We start from the raw sequence: 20,193 nt of genomic DNA, 5'->3' as shown, positions 1-20,193 counted from the left end.
CCCCTGCCGCCTCTCAAACGATGATACCGCTGCTGCTAAATGGGACCCACATGTCATCCTCTATGTACAATAAAGTTTATTTTCTTGGATTATCTTTTGCTCCTAATATTTTGTCACTTGCCTTTTTCTTTCAATCTCATCCGCCTTTGAAACGTTGAGTAAGCTGCTGGCTCATGGGTCCCGCATGTCATCCTCTACGAACAATAAAAGTTTCCTTTCTTGGAGTTATTTTTGACCCCTAATTTCTGGCTATTTGCCTTTTTCTTTTGATCTCCTGCCCCTTTGAAACGATGAGGACGCTGTGGCAGGTCGGTCCCACAAGTCATCCTCTATGAACAATAAAAGTTTCCTTTGATGGATTTTTTTTGAACCCCTAATTAATTTCTGGATATTTCCTTTTTTTTTCTTTGATCCCCTGCCGCCTTGGAATCGTTGAGGATGCTGCTGCCTCATGGGTCCCGCATGTCATCCTCTCAGAACGGTAAATGTTTCTTTTCTTGGATATTGTTTACCAAATGATTTTTGGCTTATTTTTTCTTTCGATATCCTGCCGCCTTTAAAACGTTGAGGACGCTGCTGGCTCACGGGTCCCACATGTCAGCCTCTATGAACAATAAACGCTGAGGATGTTGCTGCCTCATGGGTCCCGCATGTCATCCTCTCAGAACGAAAATGTTTCTTTTCTTGGATTTTTTACCAACAGATTTTTGGTTTATTTTCTTTCCATCCCCCGCCGCCTTGAATACGACGCTGCTGGCTCATGGGTCCCCGATGTCAGCCTCCCCGTACAAGAAACATGTGATATCTTGATTATTTTGCGAGACAATAAACGGTGTATTGCGCTACGAGCTATTTCAACGGATAAATTAAATATTTATTTTTACATAAACAAATTTATATGCTGAATCTCCTTGTTTTTGTTTTTGCGAAGCATAGGACTTTCCTGTTTTTTTTAGAAAAATCCGAACTATCCTGTTTTGGAGTGGGCTGAAATTGTACGAGTCAAAAGGCCCGAGGATAGTTCGAATGCCCAGATGTCCACATGCGGCCCAATTGAAATCGTTCTTTTTTTGGAATTTTTTCACCCCCGATTTACGGCTACTTCATTTTTCTTTTGGTCTGTGCCGCCTTGGAAACGTTGAGACCGCTGCTGCAAAATGGGACCCGCATGTCATCCTCTATGTACAGTAAAGTTTTGTTTCTTAGATTATTTTTGGCTCGATATTTGGTCACTTGCCTTTTTCTTTCGATCCCGTGCAGCCTCTCAAACGGTGATACCGCTTTCTTGCTAAATGGGACCCGCATGTCATACTCTATGTACAATCAAGTTTCTTTTCTTGAATTATTTTGGCTCCCGATATTTGGTCACTTGCCTTTTTCTTTCGATCTCATGCCACGTTTGAAACGTTGAAAAACCTCTTTGGCTCATGGGACCCGCATGTCATCCTCTATGTACTATAAAAGTTCATTTTCTTGGTTTTTTTTCACCCTCTGATTTTCGGCTATTTCCTTTTTCTTTTGATCCCCTGCCGCCTTTGAAACGTTGAGGACTCTGTGGCTCATCGATAAAACTTTCCTTTCTTGGAGTTTTTTTACCCCCTGATTTCTGGCTACTTTCTTTTTCTTTTGATCTCAAGCCGCATTTGAAACGTTGAGACCGCTGCTGCTAAATGGGACCCGCATGTCATCCTCTATGTACAATAAAGTTTTCTTTTCTTGGATTATCTTTGTCTCCTGATATTTTGTCACTTGCCTTTTTCTTTCGATCTCATGCCGCCTTTGAAACGTTGAGTAAGCTGCTGGCTCATGGGTACGAACAATAAAAGTTTCCTTTCTTGGAGTTATTTTTGAACCCTAATTTCTGGCTACTTCCTTTTTCTTTTGATCCCGTGCCGCCTTGGAAACGTTGAGACCGCTGCTGCTAAATGGGTCCCGCATGTCATCCTCTATGAACAATAAACACTTCCTTTCTTGGATTTATTTTGTACCCCTAATTTCTGGCTATTTGCCTTTTTCTTTTGATCCCCTGCCGCCTTTGAAACGTTGAAGACTTTGCTGGCTCATGGGTCCCACATGTCAGCCTCTATGAACAATAAACACTTCCTTTCTTGGAGTTATTTTGTACCCCTAATTTCTGGCTATTTGCCTTTTTTCTTTCGATCCCCAGTCGCCTTCTAAACGTAGAGGACGCTGCTGGCTCGTGGGTCCCAGATGTCAGCCTCCATGGATAATAAACCTCTCCTTTGTTGGATTTATTTTTCACCCTCTGATTTTGGCTATTTCCTTTTTCTTTTGATCCACTGCCGCCTTGGAAACATTGAGTAAGCTGCTGACACATGGGGCCCGCATGTCATCCTCTATGTACAATCAACTTGCAAGATCTTAGAGCGAAAGAGCTTGTATTAGTGGGACCCATATGTCAACCTCTATGTACAATAAAAGTTTCCTTTCTTGGATTATTTTTAGCTCCTGATATTCGGTCACTTTCCTTTTTCTTTTGATCCCCTGCCGCCTTTGAAACGTTGAAGACTTTGCTGGCTCATGGGACCCACATGTCATCCTCTATGTACAATAAAGTTCCTTTTCTTGGATTTTTTTTACCCCTGATTTTTGGTCACTTGCCTTGACGCTGCTGGCTCATGGGTCCCACATGTCAGCATCTATGAACAATAAACCTTTCCTTTGTTGGATTTATTGTTTACCCCTAATTTCTGGCTATTTGCCTTTTTCTTTTGATCCCCACCGGCCTTTGAAAACGTTGAGGAACCTGCTGGCTCATGGGACCCGCATGTCATCCTCTATGTATTATAAAATTTCTTTTCTTGGTTTTTTTTTCACCTCTGATTTTTGGCTATTTCCTTTTTCTTTTGATCCCCTGCCGCCTTGGAAACGTTGAGTAAGCTGCTGACTCATGGGACCCGCATGTCATCCTCTATGTACAATCAACTTTCTTTTTTTGGAGTTTTACCCCTAATTTCTCGGCTACTTTCTTTTTCTTTTGATCTCAAACCGCATTTGAAACGCTGAAACCGCTGCTGCAACATGGGACCCGCATGTCATCCTCTATGTACTATACCATTCATTTCTTGGCTTATTTTTGCACCCCGCTATTTGCTCTCTTGCCTTTTTCTTCCGATCCCCTGCCGCCTTGGAAACGTTGAGTAAGCTGCTGGCTCATGGGTCCCGCATGTCATCCTCTACGAACAATAAAAGTTACATTTCTTGGAGTTATTTTTGAACACTAATTTAAGGCTACTTCCTTTTTCTTTTGATCCCCAGCAGCCTTTGAAACGGTGAGGATTCTCGCAGACTAATACAAGCTTTTTTCTCTCCAAGATCTTGCAAGTTGATAGATTAAATCATGGAATTATTTGGATATGTTTTAAATTTCAAATCCACTTTATGAATTATTAAAAATACCGTTATCCACGTGGGTATGGAGCGAACAAGGATTTTCATATTGGGCATGAGCAGTTTCAAAAATTGGAACCCAATAATTCAAAATAAATAAAAACAACTTTTATGTAGAATCTCCGCGTTTTTTTCTTTTGCCATTCATAGGATCTGTGTTTCATTAGAAAAGGGCCGAAATTGCATGAGCAGAAAGGCCCATTTGTAGTTATTGGGCTTCGACAGCAGGAGCAAGTAGGCCGAGAGCAATTACCATGTAGATGGCCGTTGGCAACCCAAAGTGAAATATTGGGCCCAACAGGGGAAGGCTGAACAGTACTATTTACTAATTTGAAGGTGGTACATGGCGTAATCCTGAATAAAAAAAAGATGGACACGGGTTGCTGAAATTTGCCCATCTGCGCCTAATATCGCCTCCGAGGCTCCGCTTCCGCCGCCGCCGACATGCCTCGTCTCGCGTCGAGCTCGCGGTACCGCCGCGTCTCGGCACGAAGTACCGCGGCGTCCGCGCGCGCCCCAAAGGTACGTATTACGCGGAGATACGTGACGGCGGCGAGCGCATCGGCCTCGGCACCTACGAGACCGCGCACGAGGCCGCGCGCGCGTACGACGCCGTGGCGTGGCGGCTCGGGCGCCCGCAATCGTCGATGAATTTCCATGACGTGTGGACGCGCCAGCAGGCCGAGGATCTCGCGCCGCCGCCGTACATCGTTAGACAGGAGGAACAGCACCGCCGCCGCGAGACGGAGCGCCGTTTGTGCATCGCCGAGCGGGACGAGCGCGCGGCGCGTGAGTGGGCGGCCCGCTTCCCCGAGGACGTTGCCGCCGAGAACGAGCACTTCCGCAGACGGAGGGCGGAGAAGGCGACGAGGCGGGCAGCGAAGAAGGAGGACCGCGCACGACGGAGGGCGGAGAAGGCGACGAAGCGGGCCTTCATCGAAGCGCAGCTCGCCGGGCCAACCACCATTGGCGAGACGACCCCGTTGGATTGACCTCTTCTCGTCGGATCCGGTGTCGGGCACGACACCGGACTCGTCCGAATGTCGAGTTTTAGTTTAGTTTTATCGCACTACTTTGTAAAAATATGAACTACGGAGTATCTATCAAGCTAATTTTATCCTATTTTATGTCTATTTCTAGTCTTTGTTTGATCTTCTCGTTTTATCGCACTCTATTTTTCATTATATTCTGTTTTTGGCGCTGCATTTATAGCGCCTACGAAAATACGCTGTTTCAGCCCTGCATTTGGCCGCCACGGTTTGCAGCTTCCGGTGAAGCTATTGCCGGCTCCATGCGCGGCATCAGCCATTCAGCCCACGAGCGCCAAAATATAGAGCCACCTGCTGGAGTTGCTGTAATATGTTTGTCGGCCAGGAGCTTACCTAATTAGTTAAAAAAGATGTTCAGCGTGGGATTGAAAAAAAGATCTTCATGTTTTTTTCCTAGCTATCCTAGTTCGGACTTTTTATTGTGTTGGCTAGTGCATGAAGCTTGACATCTGTATTATGTGATCCCGATATGAGGATAAGAACACCTTCAGCTTGCATTGCTAATGGTGTCTCTGCAACGATGGCGTACATTCAATGGAGACCGATGCAAGAGAGTTGGTCTTGGTGAGCCTGCACTTGACATCATCGTGCCACCTGAAGTAGGTGGTGTATTGGGATTAGACTGATAAGCATAACACCTTGCAAAGAACAAGATGATGCTAGTGTTGGTTAACGTGATTTTACGCCAAAAGTCATGTATGCTCAACAGTGCCATACCTAGTTTGGATATTGTGTTGTTACCCTTTTGTGGTTTGGTGTTTGTCCAACAGAGAAAGCTACTCTTTTCCCGTGTAAGTGTTATTATGTGAACAAAAGTTGTGTGTACATATATATCGGTCAGAGAACCAAGATTGCATATTCTTGCCTGGTTATAACACATAAGTCATAATAACAATTAAAGAGAAAAGGAACATTTGCCTTTGCAATGTGATTGTGCCAAGTAGATTAGACAACCAACCACAAACATTACGGGTCAACAGCCAAACGCATGCGAAAGTCCTAAGGTAAGCTCCATAATACATGTTGAAACCAAAAGCCTAGAAACCATAAGAAAGGTAGCTCCACATCACGGTTCCACGACAATGACATACTGATCATAAAACATATATCAAGTCAGGACAGCTGCACCACCGGGTAAGCATCCATGGGGTCCGGCTCAAGAGCGAAGAGCGTGTGAATGCTGCAAAATGTGGCTCTTGCCTCACCCCACCCATACATCTTATCATGGAACCTTACCAAATGAGCATGAATCATCTTGACATAAACATAGCTCCTCTCTCCATGCCGATGGGATTGAACAATGCGCCGATTGCGGTGCTTCACCTTGTCAAACAAGATGCGGGAGATGACGAAGCATGCCGGCTGGTCTTTTGTAGTGACAATGGCTTGGAGTAGCTGGTCCCGTGAACCACCCAAGCTGGATCTTTAGAGCTTGAAGGACAGTCCGTGCTATATAAGCTACCGTTGCTGACTTCAGCTCAGGTTCGGTGAATGACTGACATCTTGTCCTAGAGATGCAGATCCTTCTTGATCAGATTCAGCGGAATCATCACCACTACTTACAGTGCATCGGAGTTCTACGAAGAAGGCACATCGGTACATGCTCCAGTTCATAGGAGTCGGGTGGGACAGCACCGTTTGCTGAAATCTCTACAATACCAGCTCCTGTGTAGACCACTAGTCTCTACAGAGGGTAAACCACCAATATCCACTTCAGAGGATTCTCGTGGCACGACACCTTTCGCTAGAGGCTCTACCCTACCAGCTCCAGGTCCACCACCCAGTCGATCTTGTGGGCATAGTCATGACGGGTTCTACCAATACAAAACCTCCTTCGGGTGCAGGATCATCGGTAGCAACTCCAGCATCAGCACCGGTTAAATCGGTCTTGACAATAGGTAAACCGTCTTGCTCCGATTCGAGAGAATTCCCGTGGCGCGACACCGTTCACTAGAGGCTCTACACTAGCAGCTCCAGCTGCACCACGATTTCTACAGCAGGGGGGTAAACCCAATCCACAACCTTCTTCATGTGGCACGATGATGCCGGTATAGGCTCATCGCACTGTGTCCATTCGCATCAGTCTCCATAGACAGTAAACAAGGTGGCGTCGGAGGTTTAAAAGACTGGCATGCCATTTCACCTTTGTCATCAGACAATATAGAGTTTTCTTCAACTCAATGTTTCTGCAATAATAAGCACATGAACAGAAATTAGACCAGAGCATCTAGCCATCTAACAGGGGCAGCGGCAAAACAAGCGTCGGTCCATATGTTTACCTTGTCATCTGGGATATCAGAACACACAGATTTAGAAGTCATTTCACATAGCATCCGCTTTTTCGTTCCTTCCCCTACGTCCATCTGGAATAAGTAATACTATTGATCACATAAAACTAATTAATCAAATATATGCATATGTTGAGAAGTTTGCACGGCAAATTGTGGATTCTGCTTTTATCACCTACGAATCGTCGTTCTATATATTTACCTTGTTATACGGGATATCGAAGTCACGAGAATGAGAAGTCATCTCACTAAGTATCGGTTTTTTCGCTCTTTCCCCTCCATCCATCTGCAATAAGAAGTACTATTGATCACATAAAGCCAATTCATTGAATATATGCATATGTTGAGAAGTTTGCACAACAAATTGTGGATTCTACTTCCAATCACCAAGTAATCTCGTGAGAAATGCATGATCAAGATATGTTTCTCCCTCTTGATCGACATCTGCATCTCCATTAAGACTAATCATCGTGCGATGGTGCTAGCGCATACACTTCCAATCACCAGACAAGCAAAAAATTGTTGATTCTAGTAATGCTTAATCAGCAGTGGCCATGGAACGACCACAGATCGACCAAGCAAAAAAATAAATCATCAGCCTACTGACCACTAGGCAAAACAAACTAGGCCCATACATGGCCTCACAAATCATCATCAAACATCGATCAAACTAGCAAGTTTGAACATGGATTACTAATTTATTTTCTGATAAAGTGAGTATATTAATATCGAAAGATATTGATTACACTGAGCCTCTGCAACAACGCAATACCTTACTGGTAGTACGGATGCACATGGATTCCTAATACTCCCTCTGTTCGGTTTTAATTAGTCGACGCGAGGGAGAGAAGAAAATGAACTGTCGATGCTTTCAACTAGAGTCAATTAAATACGAACGGAAGAAGTACGTAGTAGTATTGACAAATATCCGGATCTAGTCTAAAAACAAATTGGCATGTAAATCCTAGTAGTCTACTAAACTAGGATCAATACCCTAGATTAGGGTTGCAAGCGGCGTCCGCGAATCGTCCCGCAAAGCAGAAAATTAGAGCAAATAGTGGTTGAGATTAGAGCAGATTTAAAGCACTCGCACTGAAACTAGCTAGCCCGCTACCCACCCCGCTTGACACCCTGCCCTAGATGTGAATCTACACCAAATATTCAAACAAGGGTGAGCAACCGCCAATAAAATTTTATCCACACATCATCATCTCTACCATACACAAGGGTATGGTGATTTCACATACAACCATTGTTGCCGCGGGACGAGGATGAGTGATGCGCCGCGGAGAAGGTGCCTCACGCCTCTGTGGCCGCAGCCGTCGAAGAGGAAGTCGAAGCCGCGCGATTGTGGTCCGTCGCCGATATGGAGGTGGAGCTACTAGGGAAGAGATGGAGGTGGAGGTGGAGAGGGAGTGATGGTTTGTACTAGTGGCGGCCGGTGAGGTAGTTATAAATACAGCCTCTCTCTCTTTTTTGGCAAGGAATGCAGCTTCTCTTGGAAGGCAACGAGGCAACGCACTCCAGATTTCGTATATTACTATAATAATATGGGCGGAGAAATTTGGACGCATCTGTGTTGTCTTGTCAAATGAATCACCAGGATTTGCTTTTAGTACTCCAGATTTGGGCGACCCAAGGAAGTAGAGATAGTAATGTACGCCATCTAGCTGCACGCTATCAAATCAAATAAATGGTCATGCCATTTACTTTTAAGATGGTGCAGCAGTTATTCTGACCAAAGAAACATGCACGTCTGCTGATTATTTCTGATGGGTATACATTTACCGTCCGCTAGCAAAGATTGTTTGGCACATTGTTCTTATGGCTTTCAACATCACACCCCTTAATAATATTATTAATCAATGTTTGGGCAATCAATTGAGTGTGTTAATAAAAAATTAAAACCCACAAATCCAACTGTACTATTTTTAGGGCCATATGAAGGACAAGGAATGATTTTAAATGCCATATGGAGTACCTCCAACCATGTGAAATATGGTTCTGTCATGCGAGTGATACCCATGGCTTCGCATTGGATCTGTATATTGTCCTACATACTGAGTCAACTATGAAGTACCACGATTTGGTTTTTGGGTGCAACCGGCTAGAGAATGATGCACGGGTTTGTACAAACAAGACAATTCACATTAAGATTTTACGATAGGATGTTGATGTGTATATGTAAGAATCATACACTAGAATGTCTTCTATGTTTAGATGGTTGATCTACGTTTATATTTTACGTGAACCATGAGGTTAAGACCTTTGTCTTGTAATAAAGATTGCTAAATAACAGTATATATGTATGCCTCTAGGGACACCGAAACAGCCAAACAACCATGCATGTGCATAGACCGTATTTGATCAAATTAAAAGAAGCACCTCGGTTCATGCAAATAGCATCGATTAATCACCTAAGTCCATTAGCTATAAATAGTTAAATAGGAGTCAAGACCAACTGAGCTAGCTAGTAGTATGATCCTACTATTACATAAATATCCCTAACTACGATTGTCTTTGTTCCAGGTCCAGTAGCGTTGGTGTAGCTTGGGATGAACCAAAACCCCGTATGCCGCTTGGCCCTGGACCGCTGCTTGAGAAAGAGATGCTTTGGTGGTCTTCGCCATTTAGACCGAAGCGGAAAATTTCTTGATGTGATGTGTCAAACTAAGAGCCAATGGTACGAGGCGTGGTGTAGATGCGCTTTCTTCTTGTCAAATATCCTGGGGGAAATGTTGCACCACCCACTGGCATGAAAATCGGATAGTTCAACCCAAGGAACATAGAATAGTCTCCAAGATTAGTAACGCTTTCCCACGGGTTGGCTGGAAGTAACCGACTAGTGTCATTCAAGAATACCATGCAGGTATACCCCGAATAGCTGTGAACAGCGCGACCGCAATGGACAGAAGGGATACTATCATAATAAGTTGGAGCACCGTCAGCGTCAAAATCCATTGCGCCACGTGCATAGACCAGGAGAAGTCTAGAACGATCTTGAGATCTTGCCACCACCACGTACGACTATTAAAGTCAAAATCATCATCGATATCAAATCCAGCCGTCCACGGAATGAATGGAGCAGGGAGCACTATAGGACCTTGAAAAAGGAAAGAACACGTCACATGAAAATATATTTCATGATTTATCTACTAGTGATATTGATTTGATATTGGGATGCCAATACTAGTACTTTAAAAAATAATGGTCGAACATAAGATGGTTTAAAATATATTTCGAACATCTTGGTAAAACTTCATATGGATTAAAAACATGTTCCCCAAAATATTGGTCCAAATTTTAGATGGTTTGAATATAGTACTCCTTATTCTCTAGAACCGGGGGAATATAAACAAATGAAAGTCTTTATCAATATTGCATGGCAGCTTTATTGATTCTATTTCTACTCTACCTTAAATTTTCTAGGGAGTAATAATAAAGAAACTTAATTACTAGGGGGCCTTTTTCCTAAGGAACAACATGCACATTAGACCATACTAAAATTCCTATAGATGTTAAATTCTAAATATGTCCATACCACAAGAGGGTTATGGTGTGCGCCTATGGAATTCCTTTAAGCCAAAAGATGCCAAGACAGTTCAACAAATAAGAGGTGATATAAGTTACGTATATAAAAAAGATAGGGAGGAAATGTTACCAAATTGATTAGGATCCCATGCATAAACATTTCCAAGCTCAGTAACGGCGAACACAAGTCCGTTATGTATAATTGCATCGCGTATATGGCGCCGCATCGAAACTGGTTTTCAAGAAATATCCATGTACGAGGATATTCGCCATGGAGGTAGGCAATTGCAAAGTCGAAGATTGCGACAAGGGAGAAATCTTTATACCCCCTAGCAGCTGTAGGAACTTGGCAAATAGCTATCTTCTCAGTTGAATAGCGAGAACACCGATACTCGAATATAAGTGGATTGCGTGTGGTTTCCAACTTCTTCCTCAAAGATGGAAGCTTAATCTTGCGATGAGTGTAGACATTGAGGAGGTTCCACTTGCCTTCGGGGCCAACCATGGCGATCCAATCTCCATTGGCGCCGCCCGCTCCTCATCCTTACCGTGTGGCATTAGGCCATCATAGGAGAACCTGTCCAGCGGCAGTAGTTTGCACTTGCTGTGCACCGGCAAATCCTCCTTGAACACCCATGGTTTATCCGCCGGGTCACAACAGAGAACACACGGAAGGCCAAACGGCTGAGAAGCAGGCAGAGTGGCACTGTATTTGGCTGACTGAAGAATACTTTTGGAGGAACCGACTAGGGACGCGGCGGTGATGGCGTCGCACCGGGCCGATGAGCACTTCAAGGGGGCCTTCCGTAAATACCTTGTGAAACAGCCCAGATCCACAGACCCTGCTCGATTTCGCCATCGCAATGAGGCAGGTGGTACAATGGGGTTGGTATTTTCTTGGGAGATCTATTGATTCGAACTTTGGGAGAGAGATGGCGATCAATGGCGGCAGGTGGGGGTTTGAGTTGGAGAACAGAGGCTCTCAAACTGGGCACTGCTGGATAGGATGTGAAAGCGCCATGGCGGAGACGCAGGCGCGTGCTATGGAAGCTGGGCGGAGTGGGGATAGACGACGGAGGTGAACCGAGACGCTACTCCTGCCTACTGCAGTTTCGAGGAGAGTGTGAATGTGTTCAAAAAAAGAGGAGAGTGTGACCGTGACCCGACACCCGAGTAGGAGCAGACGGACTATAGGAGTAGCCCCATCATTACGTAACATTAATCGTGCTTCCTACAATAAATAAGTGAAACATCCCAGGCTTGTGTTGTCTAATCAAATCGATGGCCATGTCAGTATTATGGTGAACAAATAAAACAAATACACACCAACCTTGTTCTTTTTGCAACGTACACCAACCTAGCAAGGCATCAACCTTCTCGCCATCAACTACGACTCCGTGGCTACTCCATGCTAGTATCGGCCACTAATTCAAATTTCAACTGAAGGCGTGCTATTTTATGGTCCTGAAAATTGCCAAAAAAAATACAACCCAAAAATGCAACAGATCCATGTTAAGGGGGTACACCCTACGCAATATACATTAAGAAACTTCGAAACTTCAGCGACCTTGTAAGAATGCCCATGACAGTGCAGTTTTGCCAAATTAGGAAGAGACGAAATATGAATTCAACCAAAGAAATCTAAACGAATCCTTAGACAATAGCATAGTTAACACGTTCAGAAAAAAATGATGACTCCAAAAGAACAACATTAGCAAGAAATACTCCATTTTAGTTTGAATTTGCAGTCACATACATATACTAGTAGTACTGCCAAAATACTATAATACTCCGAGCTGCATTCTAGCACTCCAACTAGCTAGCTAATAGTTCTGGAGTAGTAGTACTACTATACAAGTCCAAAATACATCCGAACGAACCCTACTTCGAACTAAACTACTCCCTCCGATCTTCGAGTAACTACATTGCAAGATGACTAAACGAAGATTATTGTATAACCTTCTTGTTGATGCAAACGCAGATAGGCAACACACGCTGCCCTCCATTACTTCACAGAACGGGCGGCACCGCCAGGAAAGAAGTGAGCTGCTGCAACATGATCGAGCTAGGCGTCGGGAGCTCGTCGGCTCGATTACCGCCATCAAGGTGTCCGTCGAGAGGTCATCGGTCCCAGCCGTCGCCGGCGCCGGCGGACCAATCACCAGCAGCCTGCGCCTTGTACATCGGAAACAAGCACGCGGCCGACCTGATGCACACACAGGACACAATGGTGGTCGGGCCGAGCGCGCCAACGGTGATGGCGAACACGCTACCGTCTTCTTCCCCACTGCCGATGAACAGGTGTCCCCGCGGTTGTACCGGAACACGAACTATGCACCAGGCGGGTATGCCATACTGGAACGTAAACACTGGGATGGAGTGGGATGCTTGGAGGTGTACCAGGAGCTCCCGCGGCGGGCCGGTGAAGCTGCAGCCGGTATTGATGGCCTCTGTGCAGCCGCACGGACCATGCGGGCACGCGATATAGTGCTTGTAGGACTCCGTGGAGGCGACCAAGCTCTGGCAGCCGACGCACTTGACCATTGCCCCAAATCGATTCGACGGTGGCAATCTTGCCCTGCATCGATTCGACGGCGGCAACCTCGCCGGCTGCTCGCACTTCTTGCACGGGTTCGGCGCAAGCTCGCCGACGCAGCGCCGACAGCCCATATGACCGCCCTTGCACCGCACGGAACAACGTACGTGGCATCAGTTGTCATTGACATTTCTCACAGGTGAACCTAAGAATGAAATCGGAAGGGAGCGACCTTGGATATGGGGGGTTTGAAGGGCAGCAGGCAGAGGGGGCACAACAAGAGGGCCTCCTCCATCTTCAGAGAAGAGTGATCGGGAAAACGAGAACGGGATGGGTTCTTTTTTTTATACATGCCTTGGAGTGGAGTATGGATACTACTATTTATAGGAAGAACTTCCTTGCTAAGAAACGGCGTCGGCCGTACGCAACCATAGATGCACCAGCGGCTCTGCAGTTTGTCAAAATAAAAGGACAGAGCTGCAGTGACTTGAAGTCTCCAAATCTCATTGTGACTTGGTGCCACCATCTACCAACCATTTGAGATCCAACGTTCCAAACTATCTCTTATTTCGAACCTAAAAACAAAAATTATGAAAAAAATCCAGTAAAATGTAGATGCCTTGTTCTAAAATCTGTGAATATTTCATCCCACTCGGATGATTAGTTTGTGATTAAAGAGCTTTTTACGTATACGAGCACTAGTTTAAACTAAATACTCCCTCTGATTCATATTAATTGACTTCAATATGGATGTATCTAGAACTAAAATGTGTCTAGTACATCATATTAGAGTCAATTAATATGAGCCGGAGGGAGTATATATTTGCTCACAAACCTTTGATTCAAATCGAATGAAACTTCACCAAAATATAAATCAAAATATGCACGATTAACTGGAAGTTCTTGAAATATTTCTGAGCAATTATAATAATTATTTAGTTTAAATTCTAAGTCGATCGCATACATTGGATCTGAGATGGATGGTGGATGGTGGCACCAAGTCACTGTGAGACTTGGAAGTATCAAGTCAGTGAAGCTCTATCCCAAAATAAAAGCTTCGTGAAGGGGGCAGTTTGGTTCGAAAAAGAAGACAGTGCCAAGCAGTTGTCAAACAATACCCATATAGTCAAATGTACTCCCTCTGATTCAAATGAATTGACTCAACTTTGTCTAGATATATGGATGTATCAAGTCACTGAAGCTAAAATAAAAGCTTCATGAAGGGGGAAGTTTGGTTCGAAAAAATACGATGGCCAAGCAGCTGTCAAATAGTACCATAACGTCAAATGTACTCCCTCCGATTCAAACGAAATGACTCAACTTTGTATTTTGCATGTTAAAGGTTTTTCGTAAAACTTGGCCAATCTTAACATAGTTTGCCTTTCTAAAAAAAGATATAAGCCCTAAGGCTCCTTTGATTCATAGGATGGGAAAACCATAGAAATATGAAAAACATAGGATTGAGATTTAATGGCTAGTTGAATCATATAGGAAGATGAGTTGTGTTTGATTGTGCCAAAGGAAATTTTCCATGAGGTATGACCTAATGTTTTATTCTTATAGGATTTGCACTGCAAGATTCCTATAGGATATGTTCCTATGAATCAAACAACTAGTGTGGGGAAAATTCACATGTGATCTAAATCCTACATAATTCCTATACAAATCCTATATATGAATTTTAGTTGTTAGGTCACTTAAAATGACTTCACTTGAAGGGTTACATTTTTTTTTTCTGAATTAGTAGTGATGCCTAACCATATATATACCTAAACCAAGAGAATCAGCATAAACTTATGTATATTAATAGTAAGTGCATATATGAATGTTTTTTATCTACAAACCCAGGGTCATATATATGTACATAGAAACATGCATATATGCTAGTTTTTGTACCTTGGTGTGTTCCTCTTTTGGGCTATCTCTTTTTTGTTCACCGGTTCACAACCAACGCCCTAGATTAATTTGGCACTTAGAAAATAACATTTTGTTTTTGGCTCACTAACACAAATAGTAGTAGCACGGTCAACACTGTAGAGAAGTACAAAATAAATGTGTGTGGGTAATAATAAAATCCTTAATATGCCTTGAAAACCCACACGTACGCTCTTTCTAGGACAGAGGCAAAGATGAGGTAATACACCCACGCGCTGTCATCCGCCCGTTCGTGCTATGTCTCCCAAATCTTGAAATATCGTCGATTATCCATTTCACGTCCACACTTCTCCCTCTCTCCACGGACTAGGAAAAACCCTCTCTTCACTTCCCCTTCCCATTCCACCGATGGAGAGCCCAACCGACGCCGTCAACGCAGCGAAAGCGAAAGCCGCGCGGCTGGCCTTAGCCGCAGAGGAGGCGTCCAGAGCCGCGACCGCAGCACGCATGGCCGCAACGGCGGCGATCATCGCCGCAGCGGATGCCAAAGACGAAGCGGAGGCCATTGCCGAAGGTCGGGCCATCGGTCGCTCATCGGCATCCGATGCCGTTGGTAGATGGGTCCACTCTCTTGGGAAGCATCCCCTAGATGACGAGGACGAGGTTGAACTCATCTTTGAACCGCCGCCGCCGACCTTCGACGAGAATATCGTCGACGAGGGGAGGAAGTATGTTACGATTCACCTCTCTCCCTTATTCAACATAGCCCCGTATCGATTTGCGCTATGGTCTCTCCCTCTTTTTGCGCTATAGCGTTTTGAATTAGCGTCGAATCTTTTTAGATTCATATTCAGTATTAGTTGCAATCGCTACATATTTGCTTCACATCCGATTCACCTCTCTCCCTTATTCAACATAGCCCCGTATCGATTTGCTCTATGGTCTCTCCCTCTTTTTTTGCGCTATAGGGTTTTGAATTAGCGTCGAATCTTTTTAGATTCATATTCATTATTAGTTGCAACTGCTACATATTTGCTTCACCTGTTTATTTGGCATGTATCGGGTTGCTGCGATGAGGTTGACAGCGATGTCGGGTCGCGTCATAGGAAGGCCAGGGCCACTCTCAACAAGCTTAAGGCGGGGAAGTTCGACAAGTATTGGAGTGAACCCTGGATCGGTGCCAGAACAGCTGCCCCTTCTGCACAAAGAGCATAAAGGTTGACTTTCGAAGCGTCCCCGCAAGATGCCAGGCCGGTGGGTCCGGCTGTCTCAAAGTTGGGGAAACCGTTAACCGATCCGGCTTCATAGCCAACCACATGGCCTATGGGCTATTCCTAAGGAAGAAATTGAACCAAGCTATCGAGACCGGTCGTGTGCCAACTCCCAACCCCAAGCCACAAAAGAATAAAGGTATGGGCAGCAAGAAGCGAAGAAGCGGGACCGGGAGGAGGCGACAGGAAGAAGATGGTAAATATACTCCGTAACTGCTGTGCATGTTTGTCTCTCCTACTGCTTCAAAAGCAGCATCTTTTGTTGAACTCTGTTTATGTTTGCTGCTCAGCAGCGTTTGTGGTGAACCTATTAGCTTAATTAGGGGTTGTTGAACTATGTCTGTGTTGAACCTTGCTTAATTAGGTTGTGTTGAACTTTGTTTGTGTTGGCGTGGGAAGGGGGGCATGATGCTACCCTGAATTTGCGGGACCCCCAAAAAACTTGCAAATACGAGTGATGCATCCAAAAGGAACAAACTTTTACATGGTAGACCCCAGTCTGAAAGCAAGAAATGCGATCGGGTCCTTAACAGCCACCGCCCGGATTGATCGGGTATTTTGCCTGCCTACCGCATGTGACTTGTGCTCACTGAAGTTTGGGACCTCACGCATGGGCACCACACGTAAGTGACAGACCTGTTGGTGTAAAAACTCGGGTGATTATTATACTGCATTAGTACAAAGTTTCCTATGGATTCAAGGGTTGGAAAGCCAAGTTAACTCATTTTTATGACTAAGAAGGAGCCAGGCTTACTTTTTCATTTTCATGTTTTAACTTGTTTAAATCTTGGTCAAACAAAGGATTTGACCAGGATTCAAATGGGCATAAAAATTCAAAAAAGAAATAAAAAAAAACCAAAGCACATAAGCTTCTTATGTCATATAGTAAGCATTACAGTTGATCAACGAGTCTAGACATATTCAAACCAGAAAAATCATGTATATACCCCCTAACCCTAAACTCTGTCTTATGAAGTCAAGCATGAAGAAAAGTGGTATTGGGTTTCAAACATTGGAAATTGAAAAAACTCCCAAAAGCTTCATTTTGGAGTGACTAAGAAGAATCCAGGCTTACATTTTCATTTTCATGTTTTAAACTGGTTTAAATCTTGGTCAAACCTAGGATTTGACCAAGATTCAAATGGACATAACAAATTCAAAAAATCAAAACCAAACACATAGTCTTTTGATGTCATATAGTAAGCATTCAAGTTGATAAACAAAGTCTAGACATATTTAAACAAGAAAAATCATGTATATACTTGGCCCCTAACCCTAAACTCTGTCTTATGAAGTCAAGCATTAAGAGAAGTGGTTTTGGGTTTCAAACATGGAAATTTAAAAAACCTCCCAAAAGCTTCATTTTGGAGTGACTAAGAAGAATCCAGGCTTACTTTTCATTTTCATGTTTTAAACTGGTTTAAATCTTTGTCAAACCTAGGATTTGACCAAGATTCAAATGGGCATAACAAATTCAAAAAAAACCAAACACATAGTCTTTTGATGTCACATAATAAGCATTCAAGTTGATAAACAAGGTCTAGACATATTCAAACCAGAAAAATCATGTATCTACCCCCTACCCCTAAACTTTGTCTTATGAAGTAAAGCACGGAGAGATATCATTTTGGGTTTCGAACATGGAAAATTAAAAAAAACCTCCCAAAAGCTTCATTTTGGAGTGAATAATAAGAAGGATCCAAACTTACTTTTCATTTTCATGTTTTTAAACTTGTTTAAATATTGGTCAAACCTGCTAGGATTTGACCAAGATTCAAATGGGCATAACACTTCAAAAAAAAATTAAACCGAAAACCACTTCTCTTCGTGCTTGACTTCATTAGACAGAGTTTAGGGTTTGGGGTATATACATGATTTTTAATGTTTAAATATGTCTAGACTCCGTTGATCAACATGAATGCTTACTGTAACTTAAGAAGCTTATGTGCTTTGGTTTTTCATTTTTTGAATTCTTTATTGAATTTTTATGCCCATTTGAATCTTGGTCAAATCCTAGGTTTGACCAAGAATTAAACAAGTCAGTAACATGAAAATGAAAAAGTAAGCATGGATCCTTCTTATTCACTCAAAAAATGAAGCTTTTGGGAGGGTTTTTGAATTTTCCATGTTTGAAACCCAAAACCATTCCTCTTGTATGCTTGACTTCATATATATGACAGAGTTTAGCCTTAGGGGGTATATACATGATTTTTCTAGTTTGAATATGTCTATACCTTGTTTATCAACTTGAATGCTTACTATAAACCAAAAATTCATGTATCTACCCCTAACCCTAAACTATGCATGAAGAGAAGTGGTTTTGGGTTTCAAACCTGGATACTTCAAAAAAACCTCCCAAAAGCTTCATTTTGGAGTGAATAAGAAGGATCAAGGCTTAATTTTTCATTTTCATGTTTTAATCTTGTTTAAATCTTGGTCAAACCTAGGATTTGACCAAGATTCAAATGGGCATAATTTAAAAAAATGAAAAATCTAGGCACATAGTCTTCTTATGTCATATAGTAAGCATTCAATTAAGTTGATAAACAAGCTCTAGACATATTCAAACCAGAAAAATCATGATGTATCTACCCCCTATATATCCCTAAACCAAGACTTATGAAGTCAAGCATGAAGAGAAGTGGTTTTTGGTTTCAATCATGGAAATTTCAAAAACCCTCCCAAGAGCTTCATTTTGGAGTGACTAATTAAGAAGCATACATGATTACCTTTTCATATTCATGTTTTAAACTTGTTCAAATCTAGGTCAACAAACCTAGGATTTGACGAAGAATCAAATGGGTATAAAAAAATTAAAAACAAGCTCTAGACAAGCTCAAGTTGGAAAACAAGTTCTAGACATATTCAAACCAGAAAAATCATGTATCTACCCCCTATATATCCCTAAACCCTGACTTATGAAGTCAAGCATGAAGAGAAGTGGTTTTTGGTTTCAATCATGGAAATTTCAAAAACCCTCCCAAGAGCTTCATTTTGGAGTGGCTAAGAAGGATAGATGCTTAATTTTTCATATTTATGTTTTAAACTAGTTTAAATCATGGTCAAACCTAGGATTTGACCAAGATTCAAATGGACATAAAAATTCAAAATAAATGAAAATAAATGAAAAACCAAGGCACGTAGTCTTCTTATGTCATATAGTAAGCATTCAATTAAGTTGATAAACAAGGTCTAGACATATTCAAACCAGAAACAACATGTATCTAGCTACCCCTAGCCCTAAACTCTGTCTTATGAAGTCAAGCATGCATGAAGAGAAGTCATGGTTTTTGGTTTCAAACATGGAAATTTCAAAAACCCTCCCAAGAGCTTCATTTTGGAGTGACTAAGAAGGACATATGCTTAATTTTTCATATTCATGTTTTCAACTTGTTTAAATCATGGTCAAACTTAGGATTTGACCAAGATTCAAATGGGCATAAATTAAAAAAAACAATAAAATGAAAAACCAATGCACATAGTCGATCTTCTTATGTCATATATATAGTAAGCATTCAATTAAGTTGATAACTGTAGGATAACGTTGCATAGAAAACAAAAAATTTCCTACCGCGAACACGCAATCCAAGCCAAGATGCAATCTAGAAGACGGTAGCAACGAGGGGGTATCGAGTCTCACCCTTGAAGAGATTCCAAAGCCTACAAGAGGAGGCTCTTGTTGCTGCGGTAGACGATCACTTGCCGCTTGCAAAAGCGCGTAGAAGATCTTGATCACGATCGGTTCCGGCGCCACGAACGGGCAGCACCTCCGTACTCGGTCACACGTTCGGTTGTTGATGAAGACGACGTCCACCTCCCCGTTCCGGCGGCAGGCGGAAGTAGTAGCTCCTCTTGAATCCGACAGCACGACGGCATGGTGTCGGTGGCGGTGTAGAAGTCCGGCGGAGCTTCGCTAAGCTACGCGGGAAATATGAAGTGGAGGAGCAAAGCTAGGGTTTGGGAGGGGGTGGCCGGCCACTCAAGGGGGGCGGCCAAGCTATGGTCTTGGGGTGGCCGGCCCCCTCCCTTGGCCCCTCATTATATAGGTGGATCCCAAGTGTTGGTGTCCAAGTCTTCGAATAAGACCCGAAACCAAAACCTTCCATAGGAGGGGGCAAACCTAGCCCAACTAGGACTCCCACCCAAAGGTGGGATTCCCACCTCCCATGTGGGGGGTGGCCGGCCCCCTATGGTGGAGTCCACTTGGGACTCCACCCCCACTAGGGCTGGCC

Source organism: Lolium perenne, chromosome 6, assembly GCF_019359855.2.
Source record: "Lolium perenne isolate Kyuss_39 chromosome 6, Kyuss_2.0, whole genome shotgun sequence".
Lineage (NCBI taxonomy): Eukaryota > Viridiplantae > Streptophyta > Magnoliopsida > Poales > Poaceae > Lolium > Lolium perenne.
The sequence above is the reverse complement of the archived record's forward strand: the minus strand, read 5'-3'. Positions refer to the sequence as shown.